This window comes from Protopterus annectens, chromosome 11.part0 (assembly GCF_019279795.1).
Source record: "Protopterus annectens isolate FY-2018-M chromosome 11.part0, PAN1.0, whole genome shotgun sequence".
NCBI classification, from domain to species: Eukaryota; Metazoa; Chordata; order Ceratodontiformes; family Protopteridae; genus Protopterus; species Protopterus annectens.
In genome coordinates this window covers 1527778622-1527803820 of record NC_056745.1, presented here as the reverse complement: position 1 = coordinate 1527803820, position 25199 = coordinate 1527778622, and positions in this window count along the sequence as shown.

The window sequence follows — 25199 nt, the reverse complement described above, 5'->3', positions numbered from 1 at the left end:
GGGTGTTATCTGGTTGGCACTGTAAAAAAACATCTAAGAAGTGTATTTCATTATGATGGTAATCAACCGTAAACTCTGCACCCCATATAGTACCATTAAGATGTTCAACAAACTCCTGTAAATAGTCACTTCCCCCTTTCCAGACCAGCCAACAGTCATCCAAGTACCTTCTCCAGATGTCAATTTCAGGTATGTATATGTTATGAAGCTCATTATAAATCATATATTCCTCACAATACCCCATGTAAAGGTCAGCATAAATAGGTGCAAATGAAGCACCCATAGCTGTACCCTGTATCTGCCAGTAGCAGTCCTCTTTAAAATAAAAAACATTTTTGGTGAGGATATGTTCAGCCATACAGATCAACAATGTATTAAATCCAGGGGAATAAATACCTGCTTTGTTCAGCCAAAAATCCAATTCTGCTAATCCAGCCCAGTGTGGAATACTGGTGTAAAGAGATTTGACATCAAGAGTACACATTAGCCAATGTGGCTCAAATTGTGAATCTGAAACAATTTGTAAAAATTCTGTAGTGTCCTGGAGTCTAGCTCTAATCAATGACAAAAGGGGTTTGAGTTTTTCCGTGAGAAAAACAGACAGGCATTCAGTAAGTGATCCAATCCCTGAAACAATTGGTCTACCCGGCGGTTGATGAAGAGATTTATGGATTTTAGGTAATAGATATAAATACTGTTTCACAGGATCCATAACCATTAAATGTGACTTAATCTTATCAGAAATAATACCAGCCTCCACTGCCTCCTGTAAAAAGTCATCAATTTCTCTTTTAAAGTTAGGTGTGGGGTCAGTGGTCATTCTCATGTAATGATAGGGGTTAGATAACTGTCTATTTCCCTCATCCCAATAATAATCGGCATCCATGACTACAACTGCACCACCCTTATCAGCAGAAAGAATGATTATATTGGTATTATTCCTAAGGTGTGTTAAGGCTAATTGTTCAGCTCTCGATAGATTGTGTTTAATGGTATTATCTGATCCCAGATGAAAATGTAGATCTTTGATAACTGCCTGCTGAAAAATGGCCACATGTTTATCCATTGGAGGGTTAAAGGTAGACCGATGAAATCTGAATTCAGAAGATCTTTGAGAAGGATCTAGTTGATCCTGTTGTCTGAAAAACAAGTTAAGATTAACTTTTCTACAAAATGCAATAATGTCTGGAACTAAAGAACTTTCATCAACAAAGAAGCCAGGGATGAATCCAAGACCTTTATTTAACAATATGTGTTCTTCTGATGATAAAACATATTTAGAAATATTATGTACATTAGTACACTGAGTGTCTATTTCACTACTGACAAAAAGAGGTCTTCTAAACTTTTTACCCTTGTGTTTTCTGCCTCCCCTATGTTTCCTACCCCTAAAGGGCCTCCTGATGTGCATCCCCTTTTAGAGTTTGGTGAATGACCAGTGCCAATGGATTCCGTGTCTGTTGTGGAAGACTCCTCTCCGGAGGTGGTATTAATAAAAACAGCCTTTTTTAGTATAGATCTTGGTCTCTTCTTGCGAACATGTGTAGGGTTCTTAGTGTCTTGAACAAACCTTACCCCCTTGTGCGACTCAAACTGCCTTCCCCTATCATAATCCTCCCTGTCCCTTGAAAATTTATGTAACTTTTTAGTTTTAAGATTATTCTCCAGAATCAAAAGTTCCTTAGATAATTTGCTCAGGTTGTCTTTGAAACTATTATGTTCTTCAAACATTTTCAAGTCATTATAAATCTTTTCAACTTCCAAAATGTTTGTCTGAACTGTTCTGTCATAAAAGGAAGCCAGTATATTCACAAATGACATAGATGCTTGTTGCTGGGCTATCTGCCAATCTTTAAGCAAAATATCATCAGGTGCACCAACCAATGGTTGAACCTTCGACCTGAGTCCCCTTGGGGATATTTTTTGATTTTGATAAGCCTTAAACAATTTTAAGTGCCAGATATTTGTCCTTAATGTTTTGATTTTCTTACCCAACTGGCTAAACAAGAGAAAGCAACCGTCAACTGGATCTAATGTTTGACCATCAGCAGGGTCCACTAGCGAAGTACCAATGCCAAAAACCTGAATATCATCTTTATCCGCACACAGGCCAGAAAGTAACTTTTGTAGATCCATGACAATAAGTTGCCTAAAAGCATTTAAGTTTCAGACGACCAGAACCAATCAATAGTACAACCTGGGCAAAAATATATAGGAACACTGTGAAATATCCCCAAAAAAATATATATATATCAGTTTGAGCCGGACATGGATAAAAGAGTATAGAGCCCATAATCCAAAAAATTGGATTATATATTTGTCCCTAATAAGTATAAAGATATAAAAGCATGAGTCCACAAATAAGCAGTCAACCAAAAAAACACTGAACCCTTATTGTTATAACAGTTCACATATAATCAGGAGTTCCATTATAGGTACACCAAATTAGTGTTTCATAAATCCCATCCTGCATAATGGTAATCATGCTGAATGTTGCCATAATACTGATCAAGAAAATTATGGCCCTAGATCTAAAAATGAAAAATAGTATAATCCTAATATAGAAGTAATAACTACTAAGAGTGTAATGTATTTATGAATGACAAAAAGGGGGAAAAATGGCCATAAATTGAAAAAAAGGCATATGTATATAGGAAATATGCCCAAACCAGAATGATCTGAACACTATAAATGAGTCCCTGTCCTGATATAACAAAACATATAACTCAAGCTGAACACTCCACCTGGAGAGGAGTACAAGAATAATCCTGTAATGTTAGAAAACACTTCCAAAAAAGTTATTGCTGGAAAACAATAGTTGTTTGAGAAAACACAATTTACATATACTAGATTAACTCATTAAAACATATCTTGCTGTTGTTCAACCTTAATATGCACCAATTAAGACATAAAAAATATCAGAAGTTCTAAGCTAAATTGTTAATCATGCCCAAATGTGAGCAAAAAACCATAAGAGGGTACAAGACAATTAGTACAATTGTAAACCAAATGGTTTTAAAGCAAAAAATAAAAAATGTTGCTAACGCAGTTAAAGTAAAACATAGAATCAGAACATAATCTAATTTAAAAATCAGTGTCCCAAAAGTTTGTAAATAGCTTGCACAGGAGATCGATCCCTGAAATCTAGGCTGCAAAAAGATGGTAATATATACAGTACAAAAATGAGTGTCTAAAGCGTTGCAAAAGTCATCATATACTGTGCATATGTTTCCCTCAGTTAGTAAGTCTCAACAAAATGTCCATCCAACCATATAGTGATCAAACAACAAAGTAACTTTGTAATAGCCAACTGGGAATATCCATATAATAAATGTTGATCACATGATCCCCCAAAACAAAAAAATGTACTTGATACATTCTCAAGTTCTGATGAAGATATCCACTCCCCTCACTGGAAAAATACTCAGTTGAAGTGCTGGAGAAACTCTGTCCTTCTTGACCTGTTTACTCACTCTCAAACCATGATGTTTCCTTAGCCACCAATACCTCAATTTTACTTTTAGTTTGACAAACCTATTACTTGTCAATCAAAACACCTCCATGCTGAAAGGTTCTTAGAAGGTTTTGGCCTTTGCAGTGTGGTACCCCCAGCCTCTACACACAATTGCTCAAACAACTTCATAACCTCTTGTACTGCTTCCTCACTCTCACCAACCAATGATAAAATGTCCAAATATTGAATAACTCCCATGGCGTGTGCCCTATGCATCTATATTCAGTGCAATGCTGTGCTGAACTTTTCAAAGGTAACACAAGCTACTGTGCATCCTATGGCTATCACCATGACAAAATACATACCCAAAATTAGCCAATCCAATTCCCTGACAGAAAACAGTTTAAAAGCTGATTCTATAAACAGCTTTGCCAGGGAAGGATCTCTAAAGGACTGAATCACCCTTACAATTACATCAGAAGAAGTGTACTGTACCCAGACATCAGCTCTATCAATATATGCATTAACTAAATCAGCTTTTCGAAATGACAAGCGATGTATGAGGCAACATTCCCCTAAAGATTTCTTAGGGACTAAACCAACTGGAGAGATTCAAAACCAATCAAATGGAGGGATATCAGACCAGTCTGACAACCTACCACTACCAAATCTTGACCAGCAATGCTTGTAGGCATCTTTTTTATCCATTGCAGATATCAAATTCTTGCATCTTTTAATGGAATCACTTTAACTGGAAAAATAATACCAAACTAATTGGAAACTCATACTAAAAACACTTACTATCTCCTGCACAATCCCTTTATTTAGGTAGTGTAACAGGATCCACTTCAACCTGCCAGTATCAAAATACTTAATTGTCAGATATTGACCCTTCATTGTTTGAATAAATACAGGAATCTACAGGTGGGCCAGGTGCACTTCTTAACCTTACTCACACTTCCATCCACAACCTCATTTCCAAAACTTACCTGTCAAACCAACATAGTTCCCAACCAAGTAGTTGGATGCTTGTTCTCCAAACACAATGACTTAACCTCCTGGAGTTTACAGAAATGCTGATTGTAGCAAAGCCTGGCATTTCTCCTACAAAGACTCTGATTCTCCATAATCATTAAAACATATGAAAGCAAAGGAAGGGCTTGCTGTGTCTCTTTCTCCTAATAATCCCTATGAAGTAAACAAATTGTAATACCTAATTATGCCACATTCATGGTGTATACTTACCTGCACTCTTCTTGCTTAAGGCTGCTGTAAGACCTTTAAGCCCCAGAGCCTCCAGTTCTGCCCCTCTCATTAAGCCATCTGCATCTATGATATTAAAAACTTCAATAAAGGGGCAGAGTCTAGATTGCCAAAGAGCAGTGAATTTTGAAAGCTCCATAAACTAGTATAGCAATATAAGAAAATTGTATTATTTTCAAGTTTAAAATATCAGAAATCTATAGATAAACTACTAAACTCTATAAATATCAATTTTGTGGAGATATATAAACATTTTCCTGTCAAGTAACTTGGAGATATATTGAGTCACTGACTATGAACAACTTTAGGAATTCTCATCCAGAGGCTGCTTTGAAAAAAGAACTGCAATTGATGACATCTACCTTACAGGAACAATCTTTGAAGATGGATGGCTTTAAAAATTACTTAGAAAACCTCATATTAAATTCTCAAAAACAGACTGATACACTTAAGGAACTATTACAGCAACACCATACAAAAATAACAAATATTGAGACTTCTCTAAATGACAATGAATGGAGATTCAAAGAGGAAGAATTCCAAAATTAATTTCTGCTTAAACAGAATACATGGCTGCTTAACAAAATAGATGACTTAGAAAACAGGGAAAGGAGAAACAACATAAGGATCTTTGGTCTGCCTGAAAACACTGAAAGAGAAGACATTATTTCATTCTTAACAACCTGGATTCTTGCATTTTTAGAATTGAAAGAGGGACTTGTGTTTGGAATTGAAAGGGTGCATAGAGCACTGAGGAAACCTGCTTCTAACTCAACAAATACTCCATCTAGATCCATTGTTATAAAATTTCTTTTATTTCTGGACAAGGAACTAATATTAAAATCTGCTTGGAGAAAATTACCCTTAAAATACAGCCAAAGCCTGATAAGGTTTGACAATGATTACTCTTACAGAATACAAGAACAAAGGAAAAATGTCTGGCCAATAATAAAACTGTTAAAACAAAACAACATTAAAGCATAGCTGACCTATCCAGCCAAGATAAAAATACTTTTTTGCCAGTGAGATGAGAACTTTTAATGACTTAGAAGAAGCTACTATATTCATCAAAAACAACAACATAGTGTCTATCCCAGAAGAAATGGGATGGATGGCCCCTACTCTTAAAAGAATAAAAGAAACAAATCTTTGGACTGATGCTAGAAAGAAGAAACAAAAAAACTGATTCCAAGATAGCTGTCCCAAAAAAATAACTCTTACAACTACATCTCTCAAAGTATCAATTGATATGGTACATCACTTGTCATCTGTTTTTATTTAAAAAAGGAGAGTTTCTTAAACAACTGAGAAACAGTAATGATTTATTCAGAATGTTCAAAGAGTCCAGCAATTCTTCACAAACAAAGGTAGGTCAAGATGGGTTACTATTTACATTATATATAAGCCAAACAAAGCAACATATAATATAAACAGACATTTCTATTCCCCTACTTGAACTCAATGAATACTTATATTGTTCATTTGTCAATGTTTTTAATTATAATAATTTAAGTAATTAATTAATTAACTAATTTAACAAGGTACCATTCATCAGAGTTCAGACTCAAATTTAACAAATTAACTTCATATATAATAGCAGTAACAGTAGTGTTTTGAAAAATAAATGCTGTCATGGAGACTAATGTCTTCTTCAATTAAAGTATGATTTAGAAATGTCATGTATATCCTGGTTGAATAATAGTAGCAAGCTCTTAGTACAAATGTCATCATTATTCTGTCTAAATATAGTTAATATCAATTATGGCAGGTATCACAGCTACAAGTGCTGTTTGATCAATCCTAATATGGTGTGCGTGGATGCAGCTGTGTCTGGCAGTTAGTACAAATGTCATTATTATTCTGTCTAAACATATTTAATATCAGTTATGGCAGGCATCATAGCTTTGAGTGCTGTTTGATCAATCCTGATACTGTGTGCGTGGATGCAACTGTGTCTGGCAGCTAGTACAAATGTCATTATTATTCTGTCTAAACATAGTTAATATCAGTTATGGCAGGTATCATAGCTTCAAGTGCTGTTTGATTAAACCTGACATGGTGTGTGTGGATGCAGCTGTGAATGGCAGCTGTTGTAAATTGCCGTTTTCATCTCCGCTAAGCTGTGGGTTGTGGCTTGTGATCGAGGTTTACTGATGCTTGTGTATTAGGAAGAAACATTGGGTGTTTAAGCATGGATCCAGGAGAAGGGGTGGATAAAACTGTGATTTGGGATATTTTGTCAGAGAATAGTTTGTTTATACATCTGCTGAGTGAGAGGTGGGAAGGCTGGAAGAATGTGTTATCTCTTGTTGTGGCAGCTTTTTGGGAGGCTTTTTTTTTTTATCTGTTTGCTCTCCTTCTTTTCCTGGCTGTTGCCTCACTGAAAGGGAGGGAATTTAGGCTTGAAGTTGCAGTGAAGTGAAGCTTTGCTTCAGGTGCATCACGAGCCTCTGGTATGCAGTACACAGACACACTAACAGAAACAGATGCTCCCAGGTTGCTATGGTAATGCAGACAGAGTGCCAATAATTCTTAATGGCTCTGAGGAGCCTCAGAGATGATTCCTGGCAATGTTTTGGTTTTAAAAAAATATATATAATAAAAGGGCTGTTTTAAACCACATACACACATACTAATGGTCTCCCAAGACTTTGTTTAGCTCATTAAGTTGATTCTTGAGGTGGGAGGTTGGCATAATGGTTAAGGAGTTTACCTTACAGACACAAGGTGCAGAGTTTGATTCTTACATGGGGTAATTGGCTAGGCTTAAAATTGCCCTCAAGGGCACTTAGCCTAATACTAATCTATGAAAAAAATAAAATAATAAGTGCAATTTTATATTTACCTTACAGACACAAGGTGCAGAGTTTGATTCTTACATGGGGTAATTGGCTAGGCTTAAAATTGCCCTCAAGGGCACTTAGCCTAATGCTAATCTATGAAAAAAAAATAAAATAATAAGTGCAATTTTACATTTAAAATGTATTTTGATCCAAAACACATTAAAGACTTACATAAGAGTGGAAGTCTGAGTTATTGTGAAAGACTAAGATCACTTGGTCTTGTGCAGAACCCTTTGCAGTAGTCTGGGAGGTGAGCTTGCGTGCACGTGTTGGGCATATGGGGATTGCTGATTCTAGGGGTGTTTGGGGTTGCCAGAAAGTGATAGAGAGTCATCAGATTTCCTTTGTGGAAATATATGTGGGAATGGAAGGTGTGTTGAGTGGTTCACTGGCAGAGTGGCCACTGCATGGAACAGGCTGGTAAAATGGAACAGGACAAGTATTTGTTTGGATAATTTAAGAACAGCCTGGATGTACACCACATGAACTACTGAATGGTATTCTGAGAAAACTGGATGGGTATTGTTGCTCGTGCTTGAAGTACTGATATGTGTGTATGTAAGGATGGAAATATACTTCTAACAAAGAAGGAACTAGAAGGGTCTCATAATTTAAAGTCTATGGACTGTATAAACATGCTTGGAAGGAGCTAATAATAAGAATAAGCATTACAGCTTGTGGTCTCTCAAATAACTATGCAACAGCCAAAAAAAAAAAAAAAAAACAGGTATGTAATATATGACACAAAATATATAATTGTCATGTAAGATGAAGCAGTCTGCTGAATTTAAATATTAAAGACAGGATTTAATAACATGGGCTTGTGTATAACACTACTGTCTTAACTTGTCATAAATGACATACACTACATTGAACATCAAGGGGAAGCATGATGATTTTCTTATATAAGTAAATATGCATAACAACTCATGTAATTCCTTTAACTTGAATTGTAGTTTTTCTAACCCATCTTGACCGTACATAATGCTTAAGCTGTTACCAAGGTAACTAATGTTTATACATGACAACAAACTGACAAAGTTGTTCAAGAGAAACAATAAAAGCCTGAACTGGGAATATCAAAGAATGTAACAATCACATTCTGAACAAATAATATTAAATTGACAATAATCACTCAGTTTAACCTTTGCCGATTATGCAAAATAGAATGCTGCTGTTTAAATCTAAAAACTTTCAGTATATGCTATAAAATGGCAATTTATGAATATGAAAAGGGAACTTGTAATCATTAATCACAATAAGTGAATTTGTTGTTTTTAACCTATAATTTCACTCATTTTATAATAAAAAATGACAGATATGAAAATCCTTATGTGTAGGAAATGGGGGAAGAGGGATGCATAGATAATCAAAATGCACTAACTTTCATCAATGTTCACATAAAACAAACTTGATGCTTTACGTAAGTTAGCAACAAAGTGATTACTTAAATGCTGGCAAACAATGAAATATAACTTCTGATATATCCAGTAAAATACATAGTATTATAAATATTAGGTATAAATATTATTACCATCTATTTATATTAAGTAATAAGTTTTAAAGACTTCATCAATAAGGGTGAATATGTTAAATAACTGTGTGCTATAATCTTTTACTGAGGTTTTATATATGATGCATCCTACTTTACTATGATTGAATTGCTTGTCACCTTTCTTTCATGTAAATATTAATTGCTTATACAATAAGTAGACATTTATATTGTATTAGAATTCTGTGTAATCTACAATAGTACTATATCTGTTCAAAATAATATAAATATTGCTTATTCCTATTACAAATATTCTCCATATGATAATTCAATTTATGGAGCTCAGATGTTCTAGATTGTCAAGGTATGAGTGATAATCCGATGGATTTAGGTTTACCCATCAGATTAGGAATGATTTTCATTCCATGGCTAGTGCTGATCTTAGTTTTGTTAACATTTATTAATTTAAATTTATTTCACAAAAACATTTTTAGCATGCCTGACCAAAACATTACTTTATTGGTAAACACTCAAAGTTTAAAACTGATAATTTCCTTTAAAAGCTCAAACACATACTTTATAGTTATCAGAGGAAAATGTTTAATAGTCACACTAAAACAAAAAATACATACTCCAGGATTCAGTAAGCTTCAATGCAGGAATAGCTTATTCCTGCATGGAAATGACCATTTAAGAGCAGCACGGTAGCGTGCCATGCATAGTTATGAAGGCATGCTGCCTCTGCTCCTAAATGGACACGGATTGTGGATGAGTGCAGGGGGTGTGTCTGAGAGCAGAGCTCTCACAATATACACACCCCTGCACTCAAGAATTGCCATTCAGCAATTACAATGAGTGAGAACACTCATAGGGGGTTGTAGAGTTTCAAATGCCCAAAGTGGGACATTTTTGGTACAAACATCGGATTTGGCAGGCCAAAACATACCCATGGCCAGTACAAAGGACAGAACTTCACTTCTTTGCCTAAATAAAAACATATTCTTGTAGCATTTTAGTTGCTTATTCTGTTTCTTATAACATTTAGGTGTTTCAGATAAAGAATAAGTGTTTTATGCAACTATTACATAAAATATAGGAAATAATTTTGTTTTAGTATCTCAGGACATGTGCCACTTTAACAATTTTTTGTTGGACACAACTGCCCAAAAAGGGACTGTCCCTCACAAAGTGGGGCAGGTGGTAACCCTAGGGGGGTGCCACCTCTTCAAATGCCCAATGTGGGACTGTTAGTGTATGCAATTTAGAGGCTAACTGACTGTAAGAATATTTAACCAGAAGTTAGCTTTCCTTACCATCATGCAAACCTATGCAAACTCACTTACAACTGCTTAAAAGTGCCTTAATCACTCTGTATCCAACAGCCCCTGTTCTGCCCAGCAACAAAATAAACATCCCTTGCAGGTCTTGAACCTAGGACCCTGTACATTATAGTCACAGCAGTTAACCAGTAAGCCATCACAGTTGTACATAAATTTGAAGTATACCCAAATAGATCCTCACTATAGCAAAATCACAATTTACATATGAAAGGAATTTATAAACAGTTTTATGTTGTATAACCTACTAAATAACACATATATGTGAACTGGAGTACTGCATTAAGTCCAGATGTGAGGTGTCATTGTAATAAAGTGGTGAAATCCCCTGATAAACAAAAGTGCCCCATACAGTTTATGTACACATGAATCACAGATACTAAACCAATATATAACATATAATGAATGATAAATCAATGCCAAACAGCAAATAGTATGTAAATTTAAAAATAAGCAATGCTAAGCATTGCACACCTCTGCTTACCAGGTGTAAGCAATGTGTAGCTCAGCTAAATCAATTTGCCCATTGGTATGCCCCTTTAAGCAATGCCAACCTTAGGTAAGCAGGTTTGCCCATAGCTTAGCATTTTCAAAAACCATCCAATCATGGCAAAGTGCAGGAAATCGGCACTTTTAAACCCCACAGGTGAGAATAAATCTCATAACTGGTTGCAGCTTCCTCCTATAGGCACAATGGCTGGTGTCAGAGAAGGATTGCGCTTCCGAGCTCAGTGCTGGAACATCCAGGAGTCCAAGGACATGGCAGGACTCCTGGTAAAAGACCATGAAGAGAGACTGCTGCAGGGCCAGTACCAGGGTTCCCAATATAAAGCAAAAGCCTGGAACCATCTCACCTGAGACCTCACCAGTGCCACTGGCATCCCTCGGACTGGTGAGCAGGTCATGCATCACTATGCCGACCTGAAACAGAGGAAGAGGGAGCACTTGGATCAGTGGATCCAAGAAGCTAGGCAGGGTGATGTCCCAGCAGTGTGTAAGTACTTATTCTACTAACTGCTTAATAATTGCCAGCTCATGTATATTATGGATAGGTATGGCTAAATATTCCTCTTATGTCTCTGACAGTGGCAGCAGAGCTGGCTGTGAATCAGGAAACTATACATGTAGGCTGCAAAGTCTGCATCACGAGGCAGGTTAGTAATAATCTTGCATGTACTCTCATAAGAAATAAATCTAAAAGTAGAAAAAGTTAATTGCCAGTATAAAACCTGTATTGTGTATGGTATGTACTGAATAAACTAGACAATATGGCAGGAAGAGTCTCATATAGTTTGTATGTAAATAAAAGGGTAACAGCCTGGCAATAAAGGTCTAACTCTTGGACTACTTGTGTTTACTCTGGTATCATATGGTAATGTAGTGTTGCATTCTCATAATAGTACTGTTCTATTAAGAACTGTTACCCACACTGTGCTACATAAATAAAATGCATAGGAATGTCTGTATATGACTGCTATAATCACAAGTTCATATTGTACAACTGAGGGAGACTTAGAAAGAAAATGTTGAAAAGATACACAACAAAATCGAAATAGCACACTCAACTGAAATGTAAACTGTTGTATGTTTAGCACACACAGCCATGGTTCGAATCCTGGGAGTGGTAGTAAGTTGTATGCAGAATCATACCCCTCAACTGTACAGATTTTGTCAGAAAGTTTAGATAACTGGCTTAAATTTCCTGCCTGTCACCCTGTCCCCCTGGCAAATCAGTGGGATGAGCCCAGAAGTTTATGCAGCAAATAATGACATACAACTGATTGTCAGACATCATAACTGTCAGAAATATATCTATAAGAACATACCTGTCACTCTAGCAACTCACCAAAATGTTATGAGAGTAATATGCAAAGTATGTCCAATCTCTACCCCCATGTTGTGAAGCTATGACCAGAGTGTGTGCAGTAAAAAAATGAGACGTTTGTGCATAATAATAATATGGAATATGGTAATATGTGTGGCAACATTCAGGTAGTGTTAGCAAACATTCCCTCCACAGGTCTGTCAGATAAGAAAACTGTGCCTGGAAATAAAAGATTGAAATCTTGGACTGGTACTGTTTAGTCTGGTATTTTATGGCATTGTTAGTGTTGCAGTTTCTCTGAATAATAATATATTACTCATCACTGTCACCCACACTGTGCTACATAATAAAACTGTCTAGGAATCCCTGTATAAGACTGTTGTAATTACAAGGTCAGATTGTAAAACCATGGGAGACTTATAGACAGAAATCAGTGAAGAGATACACAGCCATATCTAAATAGCACACTCAACTGTGATGTACACTGTTTTATTTTTAGCAGACCCAGCCATGGTTTGAATCCTGGGAGTGGTAGTAAGCTGTATGCAGAATCATACCCCTCAACTGTACAGATTTGTTCAGAATATCCATATAATTGGCCCATATCCACTGCCTGTTACCCTGTCCCCCTGGCAAATCAGTATGATGATCTCTGAAATTTAGGCAGCTTTTAATGACATATAACTGACTGTCAGACCTGTAAATATTTAGAAAATGTATATGAAAACATACCTGTCATTGTAGCAACTCACCAAATTTTTATGAGGGCAATTGTCAAAATATGTACTAGTACCACTTGTGTGTTGTCAAACCTTGACCAGAGCGTGTGCAATAAGAGATTGAGAGGTATGTGCATAACATCAACCTGGAATCTGGGAATATGAGTAGAAACAGTCAGGTAGTGTTAACAAACCATACCTCCACAGGTATGCCAGGTAAGAGGTGTATACTGCAGGTAAAACACAATTCATGGATACAGTTGTCTACAAACATTCCACTGTCCAAACTAAGGCCATAGGGTAGTGTAATAATACCTGTAAGGTACATATTACAGCATTGACTAAGAAAGTAGTGAGAACTACAGGGATATAAAAGTTAATTGACATCCCCCCACCATATCTGCAACAATAATCTAAATACACAACTTAATGGGTATGTGTACAATTAAATCTACTGTTTGGACATATGTCCTATTGTTTGATAAATATTGAAATGTGTTTCTATGCATGTGCCATGTTGAAATACTCCCATATTGGTGGCATGCTGCCATCAATGTTACCTGCATGCTGTTGTAATGGTCACTGTGGTTCCATATATGCATGTGTTCTGTTTGACATGCAACTGTTCCATATTTTGTGTTTTGGGTTAATGGGAATATCTATGCATGCTGTTATACCTAATCCTGGGAAGTGTTGACTAGTACTAACCCACATATGTTTTAAAATTGAAACACCATAGCACATTTGGAAAGGCCAGTCCCAGCGGACTCATCTCACCCACCTCATCTGGCCATGGCACCAGGCACCAGCACATCTGGGGCCCACCCCTGGACCTCCTCGTCTGCTGGTCATGCAACATCTTCAGGTGGAACCACCTCAGGGGATGGGGCTCGCCCCCCCTCGTGAGAGTGGGCATGGAAAGGAAACTGTCACCCATTGTCAGGTCCAGGATCTGGAGGGTAGCAAGCTCCACAGGGAGTTTGGAGATCAGCTATGCCAGCTTGAGGGCCGTGTGGCACATTTAAAGGGTCAGCCTGCCCCTCCTAGCCAGCCCCCAGCACAGCCACCTTTGTGGCCATGGAGGTGCAATGGTGACTGCCCATGAGTGGGGACCTCAGTTCCACTGTTTCCATTTGGGAGCTCATGGGCTTCCGACTTCCAAATACCCCTCCCCATCCAAGATGTTTACCCCCCCACATGTATCATATAGCACCCCTGTATGCTGTCTTATCTGTCTTGTCTGTCATCCTACCAAACCTACCCCCCCAAATATGCCTACTATCCTTCCCCAACATCCCACTCTCACCTTAAAAAAAAGAAAAAAGGGCAATCTGTTCCCCCAAAAAATCTTGCCCCATACATAGCTGTCCATTCTGCACACATGTCCACTGGACACATGTAATATGGTCTAATTGGCTTCACAACACATTGTTGTTGTCTTCACTCCTCTCTCAGGGGTTTGAGTGCCCAAATCTACCTCCAAATCAGTGTATATGCACAGCTGTTGCTGTAGAAGAAATTGGCAACTATGGAACTTCCCTACACCCTTCCTGCACATCCTTAGCTATTTTCCCTACTGTCTTTCCCTCTTTGTGCCCCTTTTTCACCACTTGCCTATCACCCTTTTTATTTTCTCTTAAATAAATTAGTGCGGGAGTAAACACTTTTAAGCAGCAGTAAGTGGGTTTAATCCTGCTTGCATGGGGGTAAGCAATGCATACACAGGATAAGCAATTTAGAGGCCAACTGAATGTAAGAATATTTAACAGGAAGTTAGCATTGCTTACCATCGTGCAAACCTGCTTGCAACTGCTTAAAAGTGCCTTAATCACTCTGTATCCAACAGCCCTTTTTCTGCACAGCAACAAAATAATCAGCCTTTGCAAATCTCTAACCCAGGATCCTGCACACCATAGTCAAAGTGATTTACCACTAAGCCATGTCACATATAACTCTGATGTTTTCTCAAAACATATCATCCAGCACAGTCATTCAACAGTAGAGGAAATGTATCTATATATGTAGATGTATGTATGTATGTGTATATATATATATATATATATATATATATATATATATACACACATATATATGTCTGTATATATATATATGATATATATGTATAGATATATATATATATATATATATATATATGATATATATGTATAGATATATATATATCTATATATATCTATATATATATATATATATATATATATATATATATATATATATACATATTTATAGAGAGAGAGAGAGAAATAAAAGAACACAACAAATACATATATGACCAAAGGCAAAGTTAATGGGGGTGAGGGGGCCCAATTTAAGTACCTCTTGTAATTATTGCTATCATCCTCTCCTCCACAGCCAAACAGATTTGCCTTGCAACACAATACCAACACTTCATAAGTTTATAGGTTCATAGGTTCATAGGTTGGTACTAGACTATCGGCCTTAGAGCCCATGCAAGCCTAGCCATAACAATTCTCTGGATATTTCTTCCCAAAATATTTACTTCTCTGGACTCCTGTCTAGCAGGGTAACTGACATGATCCCTGGGGTGAATTTCCTATTTCCCATCCAATCATCAAGGTTCCTTTTGAAGAGGGCCAATGGGGCGCTCTGCTTGACATGTATGGGCAGTCTATTCCAGAGTATGTAAAGTCTCTGGGTCAGCAACCTATCCCTCCAGCATGTTTTGTTCATTGTGATGACAAGGTTTAGATCCCTGGAGTGTGTTGCTCTGAGGGATTGGGATTTCTTTAAGTGGAGCATGCCCAACAACACATGGTTTGACATGGCCTTGTATGTTAAGCAGAGATCGCCTCTGAGTAGACGATATGCCACAGAGTATAGCTGGAGTTTTTTAGACGCTCAGCATATGGAATCTGCTTTAGGCCTGTGATTCTTTTAGTGAGGTATTTCTGTGGCCTTTCCAGCTGTTGCAGATGTCTTGTGAGGTACATACCAAAAGGGCATTATACTCTATAATGAGTATAATGAGGGATGAGTACAGTGGGACAATGATCTCCTTTTTTCTGGATGAAAAGCCCTTAGTGATGAGGTGTGCCACATAGAAGGATTTCCTGACTATTGTAGTGATGTGGTTATCAAAAATGAGACCACTGTCCACCTGTGTCCCTAAGTCTCTCATCACACTTTTGATGTTTAGTGTTCTGCAACCTATGTGGTAATTCATGGGTACATGTTTTTTTCCAAAGGGGATAACTATACATTTCTTGGTATTAAGCTTGAGCCCATGGCTCTCGCACCAGGCATCTGTTTCTATAACGCCCTTTTGTAGAATATTCACATCATTTGGTGATTCAATAATGGTTCCCAGTTTGCAGTCATCTGCAAACTTTGTTAGCTAGAGTCCCTTAGTGTTGGCTTGTACTTCAGAGAAGTAGATGCCAAACAAGAGTGGTCCCAAGACTGAACCCTGAGGTACTCCACTTGTCACTTGCAAGTCTCATACCCAGGACCCTACACAACATAGCCACAAGAAGTTAACAGCAATCCATCTCTCCTGTACGATGTCAGGATGATATCAATAAGATATCATGCAGAACAGTGTGTCTACCATAGGGAATGTATAATGTGGAAGCAGTAAACATTCCAATGATACATATACACACACACACATATATGCAGATACATATATATAGATATATATGTATATACACATACACACACATATACATATATTACTAAGTATAGATATGTATAGGAAGATACATATTTAGAGGGTGCACAGCATATTGAACAGCCAGTATTCCTACAGTTGCCACCTTTTAAAATGGACAGTGTTTGGTTCTTTCATACAAAAGACAATTATTGCATGAAACATATACCCACAAAGAAGTCAAAGGATATGACACCACACACAGGTTTGCATACATAAGAAATGTTTATTTGTGTACTATTTCAGTTGTGTATGCCATGTCATATAGCTGTTAGGTGTTTGAAATACATACTGAGTAATGTAACTCTCAAGCAAAACATTATATACAGTAATCTAAAAGCATAACATGTGTTGCTGTCCAGGCCAAGGCCTTCAAGTAGTACAACAGTAAAGTAACACTGGCCTGAAAGATAAGAATCAATCAACAGTAAGTAATGCAGATGTAGTTCAGCAGCCTCCAATTACACTGTGTAATCAACCCCATGGGGAAAAGAATTAAGTTGTCACAATGAAGATGTATCTGTTACATAACAATGCTTAACTTAAAACATCATTATCACACTGACAAACAGAACTGTCTGTAAGACAGTAAGCACTAGCCCACCAATGTTCACAAAGTGAAATGCATGAAAATGTACAGCCATATACCTTAAGGTGTCTTACTACTGCTATCCCGTACATGTTGTAACAGCCTAGGTTATATATGGTACATACCCCTCCCTCATAGAATGATTTACAGGGACATATAACAGTGTTACATACACTGACCTCTGGACTGTACAAGGACATGCATGTTTTGTCCAGCTGTAGCCCACATATATATATGGACCTTATCCGACAATATGTGTGGGGACCATGACATGACCGGAATAATGGCAGGAATGCCAGCACAACATAATGATAGGCCACTATTTAACAACCTCTCACTGCATGACATATGGACAAAGCCTGGTACATAGGTGGAGGACAGAGGCTGGAGCACAGGGCCATATTTGCAATATTGTTGCTATACACTGAGAAAGTTGCTGGCATTACATTAGTTGCAACATACCCTTATTCAGGAATATGAAGTCAGAAACACAAATGGATGTAGCCATGTACTGATAGCACTCAATAGACAGAATGCCAGTGATATATCTGAGACAAGACCTGAGTGGTGGACAGATGAAACATAACAGCCAATCCTCTTGCCATCATGTGGATAGGCCCACAGTTGCGAGCTATGCAGACAGACTCCATTCCATGCCAAACTAGTATGTACACACAAACCCTGTAACACTAGCGGTATAAAATGCATTTAAAATAACTACTCACACTCTCTGTAGGTTTGGAACCTTAAACAAATATGTAGTTGGCCTGTGTCTGCAAGTCCTGTTGTAAGAGGAATTTCTACCTGCTGTCTGTAACACTGCTGCCCACACACAGGAATGATGTCCTCCATACAGGAAATGTAAATGGACAATGCCCACATGATTTAGTAATTTATAGTAGTGGGTTGCCATGACAGTGGTAATTGGAAGTACTACACAGCTGGCTGCATGCAGGTAACAAGTGGTGGACACTGATTGGTGCAAAGACCATCACCTGATCAAATACATCATTTACAAAAATGCACATCATAGTCTATTCAAAGCAGCTCAATCCCTGTAGTGAAGAGAGAGTGAGAGAGAGAAAACAAACAAACAAACAACCAATAAATAAAAACTTGTTCAACAACTGAACCTACAGACATCCCAAGTTAACTAAGGGGACACATAAAACAGCATCCAGGAGAGATGACAATCCTACAACAGGTATGCGAAACATATATGCATGTAATTGAATGTAGTACTTGGTCTGTAATAATGGGATAGATGATGTGGAATTATTTATATGTGCCATCAAGAAATGTTTTCATAATATCCTGCTGAACAACTGCTATGGACAATAGCATCTGTCCCTGTGGGCACTGGGCCATACTTGTCAACTGTGCAGATCAGCACTGAATGACAAGATGTAAATCATCATTCTGTGTGTTCTGTACCGCAAGACATGCATATTAGTGTGGCCAATAGCTGGTGGTGGAAGTAATGCCATTATGATAGACACATGAGTTTCAGAGCCCACCACTTGCAGGACAGTCATGTTAATGTGTAATGTTGCACGCACAAATGCCATAGGTGTGTAATAGGCTTACCTGCATTCTGTCCCTATATATACCCCCTAATGTTAGGCTGTGTCCACATGTGACACCTGTCTGTGTTGTAGCAAGGCAGAACATTTCAGCTGTGAAGGAAGGAGAGTTGGAGAGTGTGGACCTGATGTTTGAATGCACCCTATAAATAGGTTGCAGGAATGTCTTGCAAGTACTGGCTGTGTATTACCTGTGTCAGCAATTGCCTGGACTCAAGTGTGGCCCATGGGTTAGGGTAATCAGATGGGACAGTTGTACCACAGGAAACATCAGCCATGGCTCTCTACAGGTGGTGTATGCATAACAGCAAAAGTCCCCCAAAGGCATGCATTGCAATGTGTACTGGTGTACCAAGATCAAGTTGGAAACCTACAGATAGTATCAGTTAAGATACATGTGCTGCACAACCAACACCTCACCCCACCTCATCCCACCATCCTCATCTGTACCTTGCTGATGCCAGTGTACAACTATATGTTTGCCATTCATTAGCAGGGACTAGGCCAGTACAGATGGTGTTCAGAGTTTGGGACACTGCAAAATGACACATGTGTAGGCCATAATTGTCAAGCATCTGCAAAAAGGCTGAGGATAGGGAGGGGGTGTCATCCTGAAACACAACAGTGCACTGAAGCAGAGATCCAAAGCTTGCTAAGAATGGCTGTATCTGCACACAGTCAAGGTCATGAATTGTGACAGACATAACCTTGACTCCACAGCAATAGTGATGTCACTGTGTGACCTCCAAGGACTGTGCACATGAGTTGACCTTGCAATCATGCAGAATGAGGGGAAATTTGTAGGGCAGAGTGACCAAATACTGGCAAATGCAGATGGCTCATGATAGTATACCCCTTCCAGGAATAGTGACTGCTGTAGTACACATAACAGTTGGTGCAACAAACCATCATGATAAGGGTGTGCACACATATGCACCCACAAATTGTATGCATCTCAATCAGCATCTGCACAACTAACACATTTGTTTGATACTGCATTTGATTACACAGGTCATATGTCACAGATCAGGTTTGTGTAATGTTAACATATGCAAATGTGGATCCCATGGCATATCAGGGAAGAGGGTACCATATCAATAAAGCTGTGTACACTCCCAATAGCCATGGTAAGGTTTGAAGGTTGTCAGTGTAATTGCATTTTATTGGCCATACATGCACCACTGATGATGAGATCTGTAAACCAGACATCAGGCATTCACAAATGACATCTGTCTAAATATCATCCTAGCTATGTGTCTGACAAACACATAGGGGCTGTGAGCAGCAGAGCAAACATAACTGACACACATATACCCATTCAGCAATGGTGTGTGCACCTGTGAGGTATGGTGCACAGTACATGCCAGGGTGCCGAACAGGTGCACAGCAATACTGTGTACATGGGTGCAGTGTGTTCCATGGGAAGGGGCATCACCTACTAACACAACCCATGCATCACAGAGATGTATAGTTTTGGTAACAGAGATTGACTATAGCTGCACTGCATGCTGTTGAGTGTCATATGTCAAGCATGTTGACAGATGGATAATGAGAGGTCTGTATGTAATATCTTTGTGCAACCTCACCTGTAAGTGTGTGTTTGTGTCTGGGGGGGTGAATTTGTCTGTAAGTGCTATCTGGTGGAGTGGAGGGGGTTGATGTATGTAGAATGCATGTGTGTATGTGTGTGTGTGTGTGTGTGTGTGTGTGTGTGTGTGTGTGTGTGTGTGTGTGTGTGTGTGTTTGTGTGTGTGTCCATGTATGCACATGTGTGAGTGTGGGGTTGTGCATACCTCTCAACGTCCCATAGAAATTGTGCAGTAGATGGACATGAACAGACACATTAGACATCAGGAATATGTTTCTGAAATTTAATCACAGGACAACTGATAGTATAATAAAATCTGCAACATGAAAGATGCATTGGGAGGGAAAACTAGACACCAGAGATACATTTTTAATTGCAATCAGCAGAAAGGTAAAAGAATACCAACATATGCAGCACTAAATATGCATTGGGGAATTACTAGACAACACCAGAGAGTGTTTCCAAATATTACTGTAGTCCACATAAAATGTTAATAGAGCAACAGATCTTGCATCTACTGAACAATAGTTAAGTATGAAACTCCAGTGCATGACATTATTGACTGACTGTAGTAGCCCATAACATATGTGAGGCCATGCTCAAAATGTCTGGACAAAACCAGGGTGAACACATTATGACATCAGGGAGTCTTTGAAAAAAAATGACTCCAATCAAGTTAAAGAGTTAGTGGAGTAACAGGTCAAGTTTTGTGATCACGTTTCTGAGCAATTAGATGAATCATACATTAATGATTGGTATTATTGACTGTAAATATTCAAGACAGATGCAGGATTGAGAAAATAAGAGAAAAAACTAGGGACAGTCTGTAAATTCAGGGACAGGTAAGTAGTATGGTGAAATGTCAGAGTGTGTGTGTGTGTGTGTGTGTGTGTGTGTGTGTGTGTGTGTGTGTGTGTGTGTGTGTGTGTGTGTGTGTGTGTGTGTGTGTGTACTGTGAAGCAATGACATACAGGTTTTAAAGTGCATTTCTTGTTTTCTCCTCACAGGTGGTGAGGTGGGTCAAGGTCCCACCTGCAGGCAGGCTGATGTTGGTGTCCATAAAGACATGGAAAATGATGATAGGTGGGTTGAGGCACAGGTGGGGTTGTCAGGAGCTGAAGCTGCATCATTGTTTGACATCCAACTGCTATCCACTCCATCCCCGTACACAGTCACATTGCCTATACACACCCCATCACACGTGGCCATAGCTGAGGGACAGTTGGCAGGTGGTGGCATGGGATAGGACAATGTGATATCTATGGCATGTGTCTGGACACGGCAGCCATTGCCAGATGCCCAGCGGGGTACCACATCATGCCCCTGGCAGAAGTGCTACATCTGGTGCCAACAGAGACATGTTTCAGGCCATCATGGAGGTGCAGGCATGTATTGAAGGGTACCATAGACAGGCTCTGAGGTTGCAGAGGACTACTCATTCAGCTGTTACTGACAACATCTGTGATCTTGCAGGTGCCCTCCGTTATTTTTCAGAGGACATCGATAGACAGTTGGGTGAGATGGTGGGAATACTCGACTGTGGAATGTCTGTGCTCGAGCATATGGTGGGAGTGGTGCGACAGCCATGTGGACATAGGCCAGCAACACCAACAGCTGGAGATTGATGTGGATGTGCCATAACACAAAGCTGCTCCTGTAGTGGCAGTACCAGCCCCAGCACTGCAGGGGGAGTGCTGTCCACACCACACCACAGCAGGCCACGTGCATGTGGCCCCGGCCGGTCCCAAGAGGGACTTGGATCCAGTGGACCTATGTCATCATCAGGGGAGAGTAGCATATCATAGCTTGTACCTGATGGTGCCCGTGGAACCCCTGGCAGGCACAATTCTCATGTGCATGGCCAGAGACAGTGACCTGCACACCCTGCCAGGTACAGTCTTCAGCTGTCCAACAAACCCCTGTATAGGGCAGCCACATGGCAGAACTGTGTGCATGCATACACACATACAACACCAACACAGCTAGGGCAACTCTATACCTACACACATCACATCACAACAACCCAATTAATAATTAACCCCCTCACTCACACACATGGTGTCATATGTATGGCTCAGCCTAGGTCTCTGGCAAACCAACAACATACCCTGTGCATATGATGATACCTGTGCCACATATCTGTCATCCATAACATCGATGCAGGGACAGGTTGATATGGTTCTGATGCAAAGGGTGACTGTACTATGGTGTACCAATGCAATGCTGTGTAACATGTAGTCAGCAGTAAAGTTTAATGCTTACATGTCAGGAAGTGTAGCTGTCCAGCCATGATGCATTATAGCTGTTATTAACACTGAGTGATTGTGGTCTCCATAATGCAGTCTGTTTGTGTTGTAGGTGTCCATGTGTTAGCATGATGATGATCTGCTGTTGTATCCTACAAGGAGTATGGCACTGTGGTGACACCTTGGCTGGCCATATCATGGGTACAGGTGAACACGTTACAGTTCTGTATAAACATTACTGCATGTGCCACATGGCCAATAAGCCTGGGGGGGTGTATAGAGGTGAGTGCATTGTGGCTGATGTCAGCAGCCTTTCTACAGTGGACAATGGTAAGTGTATTGGGTGGTAGACACCACATGTTTGTGTATAACATACACAGAGGTTTTGGTGTTGTTGCAATACACAGAGAATACTGTACACATGGATGTATGTACCTGTGCAAGGAACCCATTTTAGCCTATGTAATTCTGCCAAGACAAAATAGCCACAACAACACATTAGAAAATAAGCAGTCTGCTAGTTTAATGTCATTGATGATGGTACTGGCAGGGTATATGTCCCCGTCCCCAAAGTAGTGCAGTCCTCAACTCGGTATACATAGGTGTGCTGGTGTGGGTGGCACAGCCCTACCCTTTGGAGGGTGAGAGGTGCTGTAGAACCACATATAGTGTGATAGACAGCTACTTAACCTTTTAACATGTACTGTACAGTATTACAGCCAGCAAAGTGGGGGATACACTCAACAGTAACTGCAATGATGTTGGCTGTGTCCACAAGAGCCACACTCTGCTATATATACCAACCCCAGTATCACTGTACACCTATACAGCAGGGAAGAGGCATTTACACATCTACCACTAGTTGTGATGGAATGTATTTCCACAGGATGATACCTGTGAAATGTTAGCATTTGCCAGGCAGTTCTCGGACAGATGACCTCCTGGGACATGTATATTCTGCAAACAGAAGTAGATTCCTTCACATACACACACACTCTTACTTGGCAACACTGGGACTAGAACCCCTATCTAGGTATGTAGTGCTATTGATGTGTGTGGCCTTAATTGAACACACCACACAGCTTTTAGGATGAGGTGTGTTCCAGGTTACATGTTATGTGAAGAACATCCCCAGGCCTGTACAGTATGGTAATGGGGGATGTACTGGTTGTTTATGGACAATACATAGTGTGTTATACCGTCATATACACATTGACAAACACATAACAGTCACACACATGTGAGAGACCTAGGCCTGTCAGTGTTAACTACCTTGTCAGTATGTCCATTGTGTTACAGGTAGGTTACAAGCAGCACATGCATAACTGGGCTGGATAGTGTTATCAGTTACCTGTATGGTTGATGGTGACAGTGGTCACCATACAGTGGAACATGGGACATGTACCGGGGGTACCATGGTGTAATAACACCATGGTGTAATAACAGTATACCCAGCACCCACACCCCACTGTGGATATTGAATGCACTGGAACCTATAATGACACTCTGACATACCCACCATCACACATTGACCAGGACTGCAATACAACCCCTTGTCCTTCCCAAGAGTGCTACTACAGGGATATGCATCCAATGCACATGCCACAGGGATAGAAGGGTTATGCATTGTCATTGCTCTCCTACAGTCAGCAACATCACTATAACAAATACTGTGTGGAAAGGTGTATTGTATTAGGAGAATGTGGCCTCAGAATGCTGTATCCTACAAATATACAGACACACATGCATACACACACTTGCCAGAAGTCAGAGGGTATCCCATGCTATTCAACCCATTTGTACAACAGTGTTGTGCTGGTATTGCAAACCCCAGTTAGCCCTTAGGGAGAAGAGTGTAACAAGGTACATGTAATGTCTGGTATAGCAGCAGCCATATCTAACTATTGCTATGGGGAGTGCAGTGGGTATGAAGGGCCTCAGGATATTATCAACTACAGGTTTACAAACACACAGACACTGTTATTCTCAGTAATGCACACATGCACATTTGTCAGTACTGGGGTCCATCGGTGCAGGTGTTGATAGGTGTGTACCAAGCTATTGTCCATGGAGAGATGGGAAGTGTAAGGGATGTGTGTACAGTGGTATCATGTCACCTGCCATGTGTCAGCAGGCCATCTATCAACAGATACCACAGGGGTGATCCTCAGGGTGAGAGTTACATGCAACATCCAATCATCTGGTTGCCTCTTGCAGAGGACAAGTGAGGTGCTCCAGTTGACATGTATGCAACATGTATTACATAACATGGTCAGTGTCTGTCTTGAAAACCTGTACCCAAGCATGTTCTGTTGACTGTGGTAGTGTAGTTGAGGTATCCTTGGCATGTGGTGCATACAGGGTGTGGATTCCAAGCTGTGGCTTTCATAACACAGCTGGGCAGACATGTCAGTTTCAGTCAAGCATATATTGCCTGTAAGCAGCCAAGATGGATACCTGACATCTGCACATCTGTACAGAGGACAGACAGACAGCTAGCCAACTGGCTATGCATTAGGATGAATGTGTTGAGAGATAGATGTCTGACACCGATAGGTATGCCATTACTACA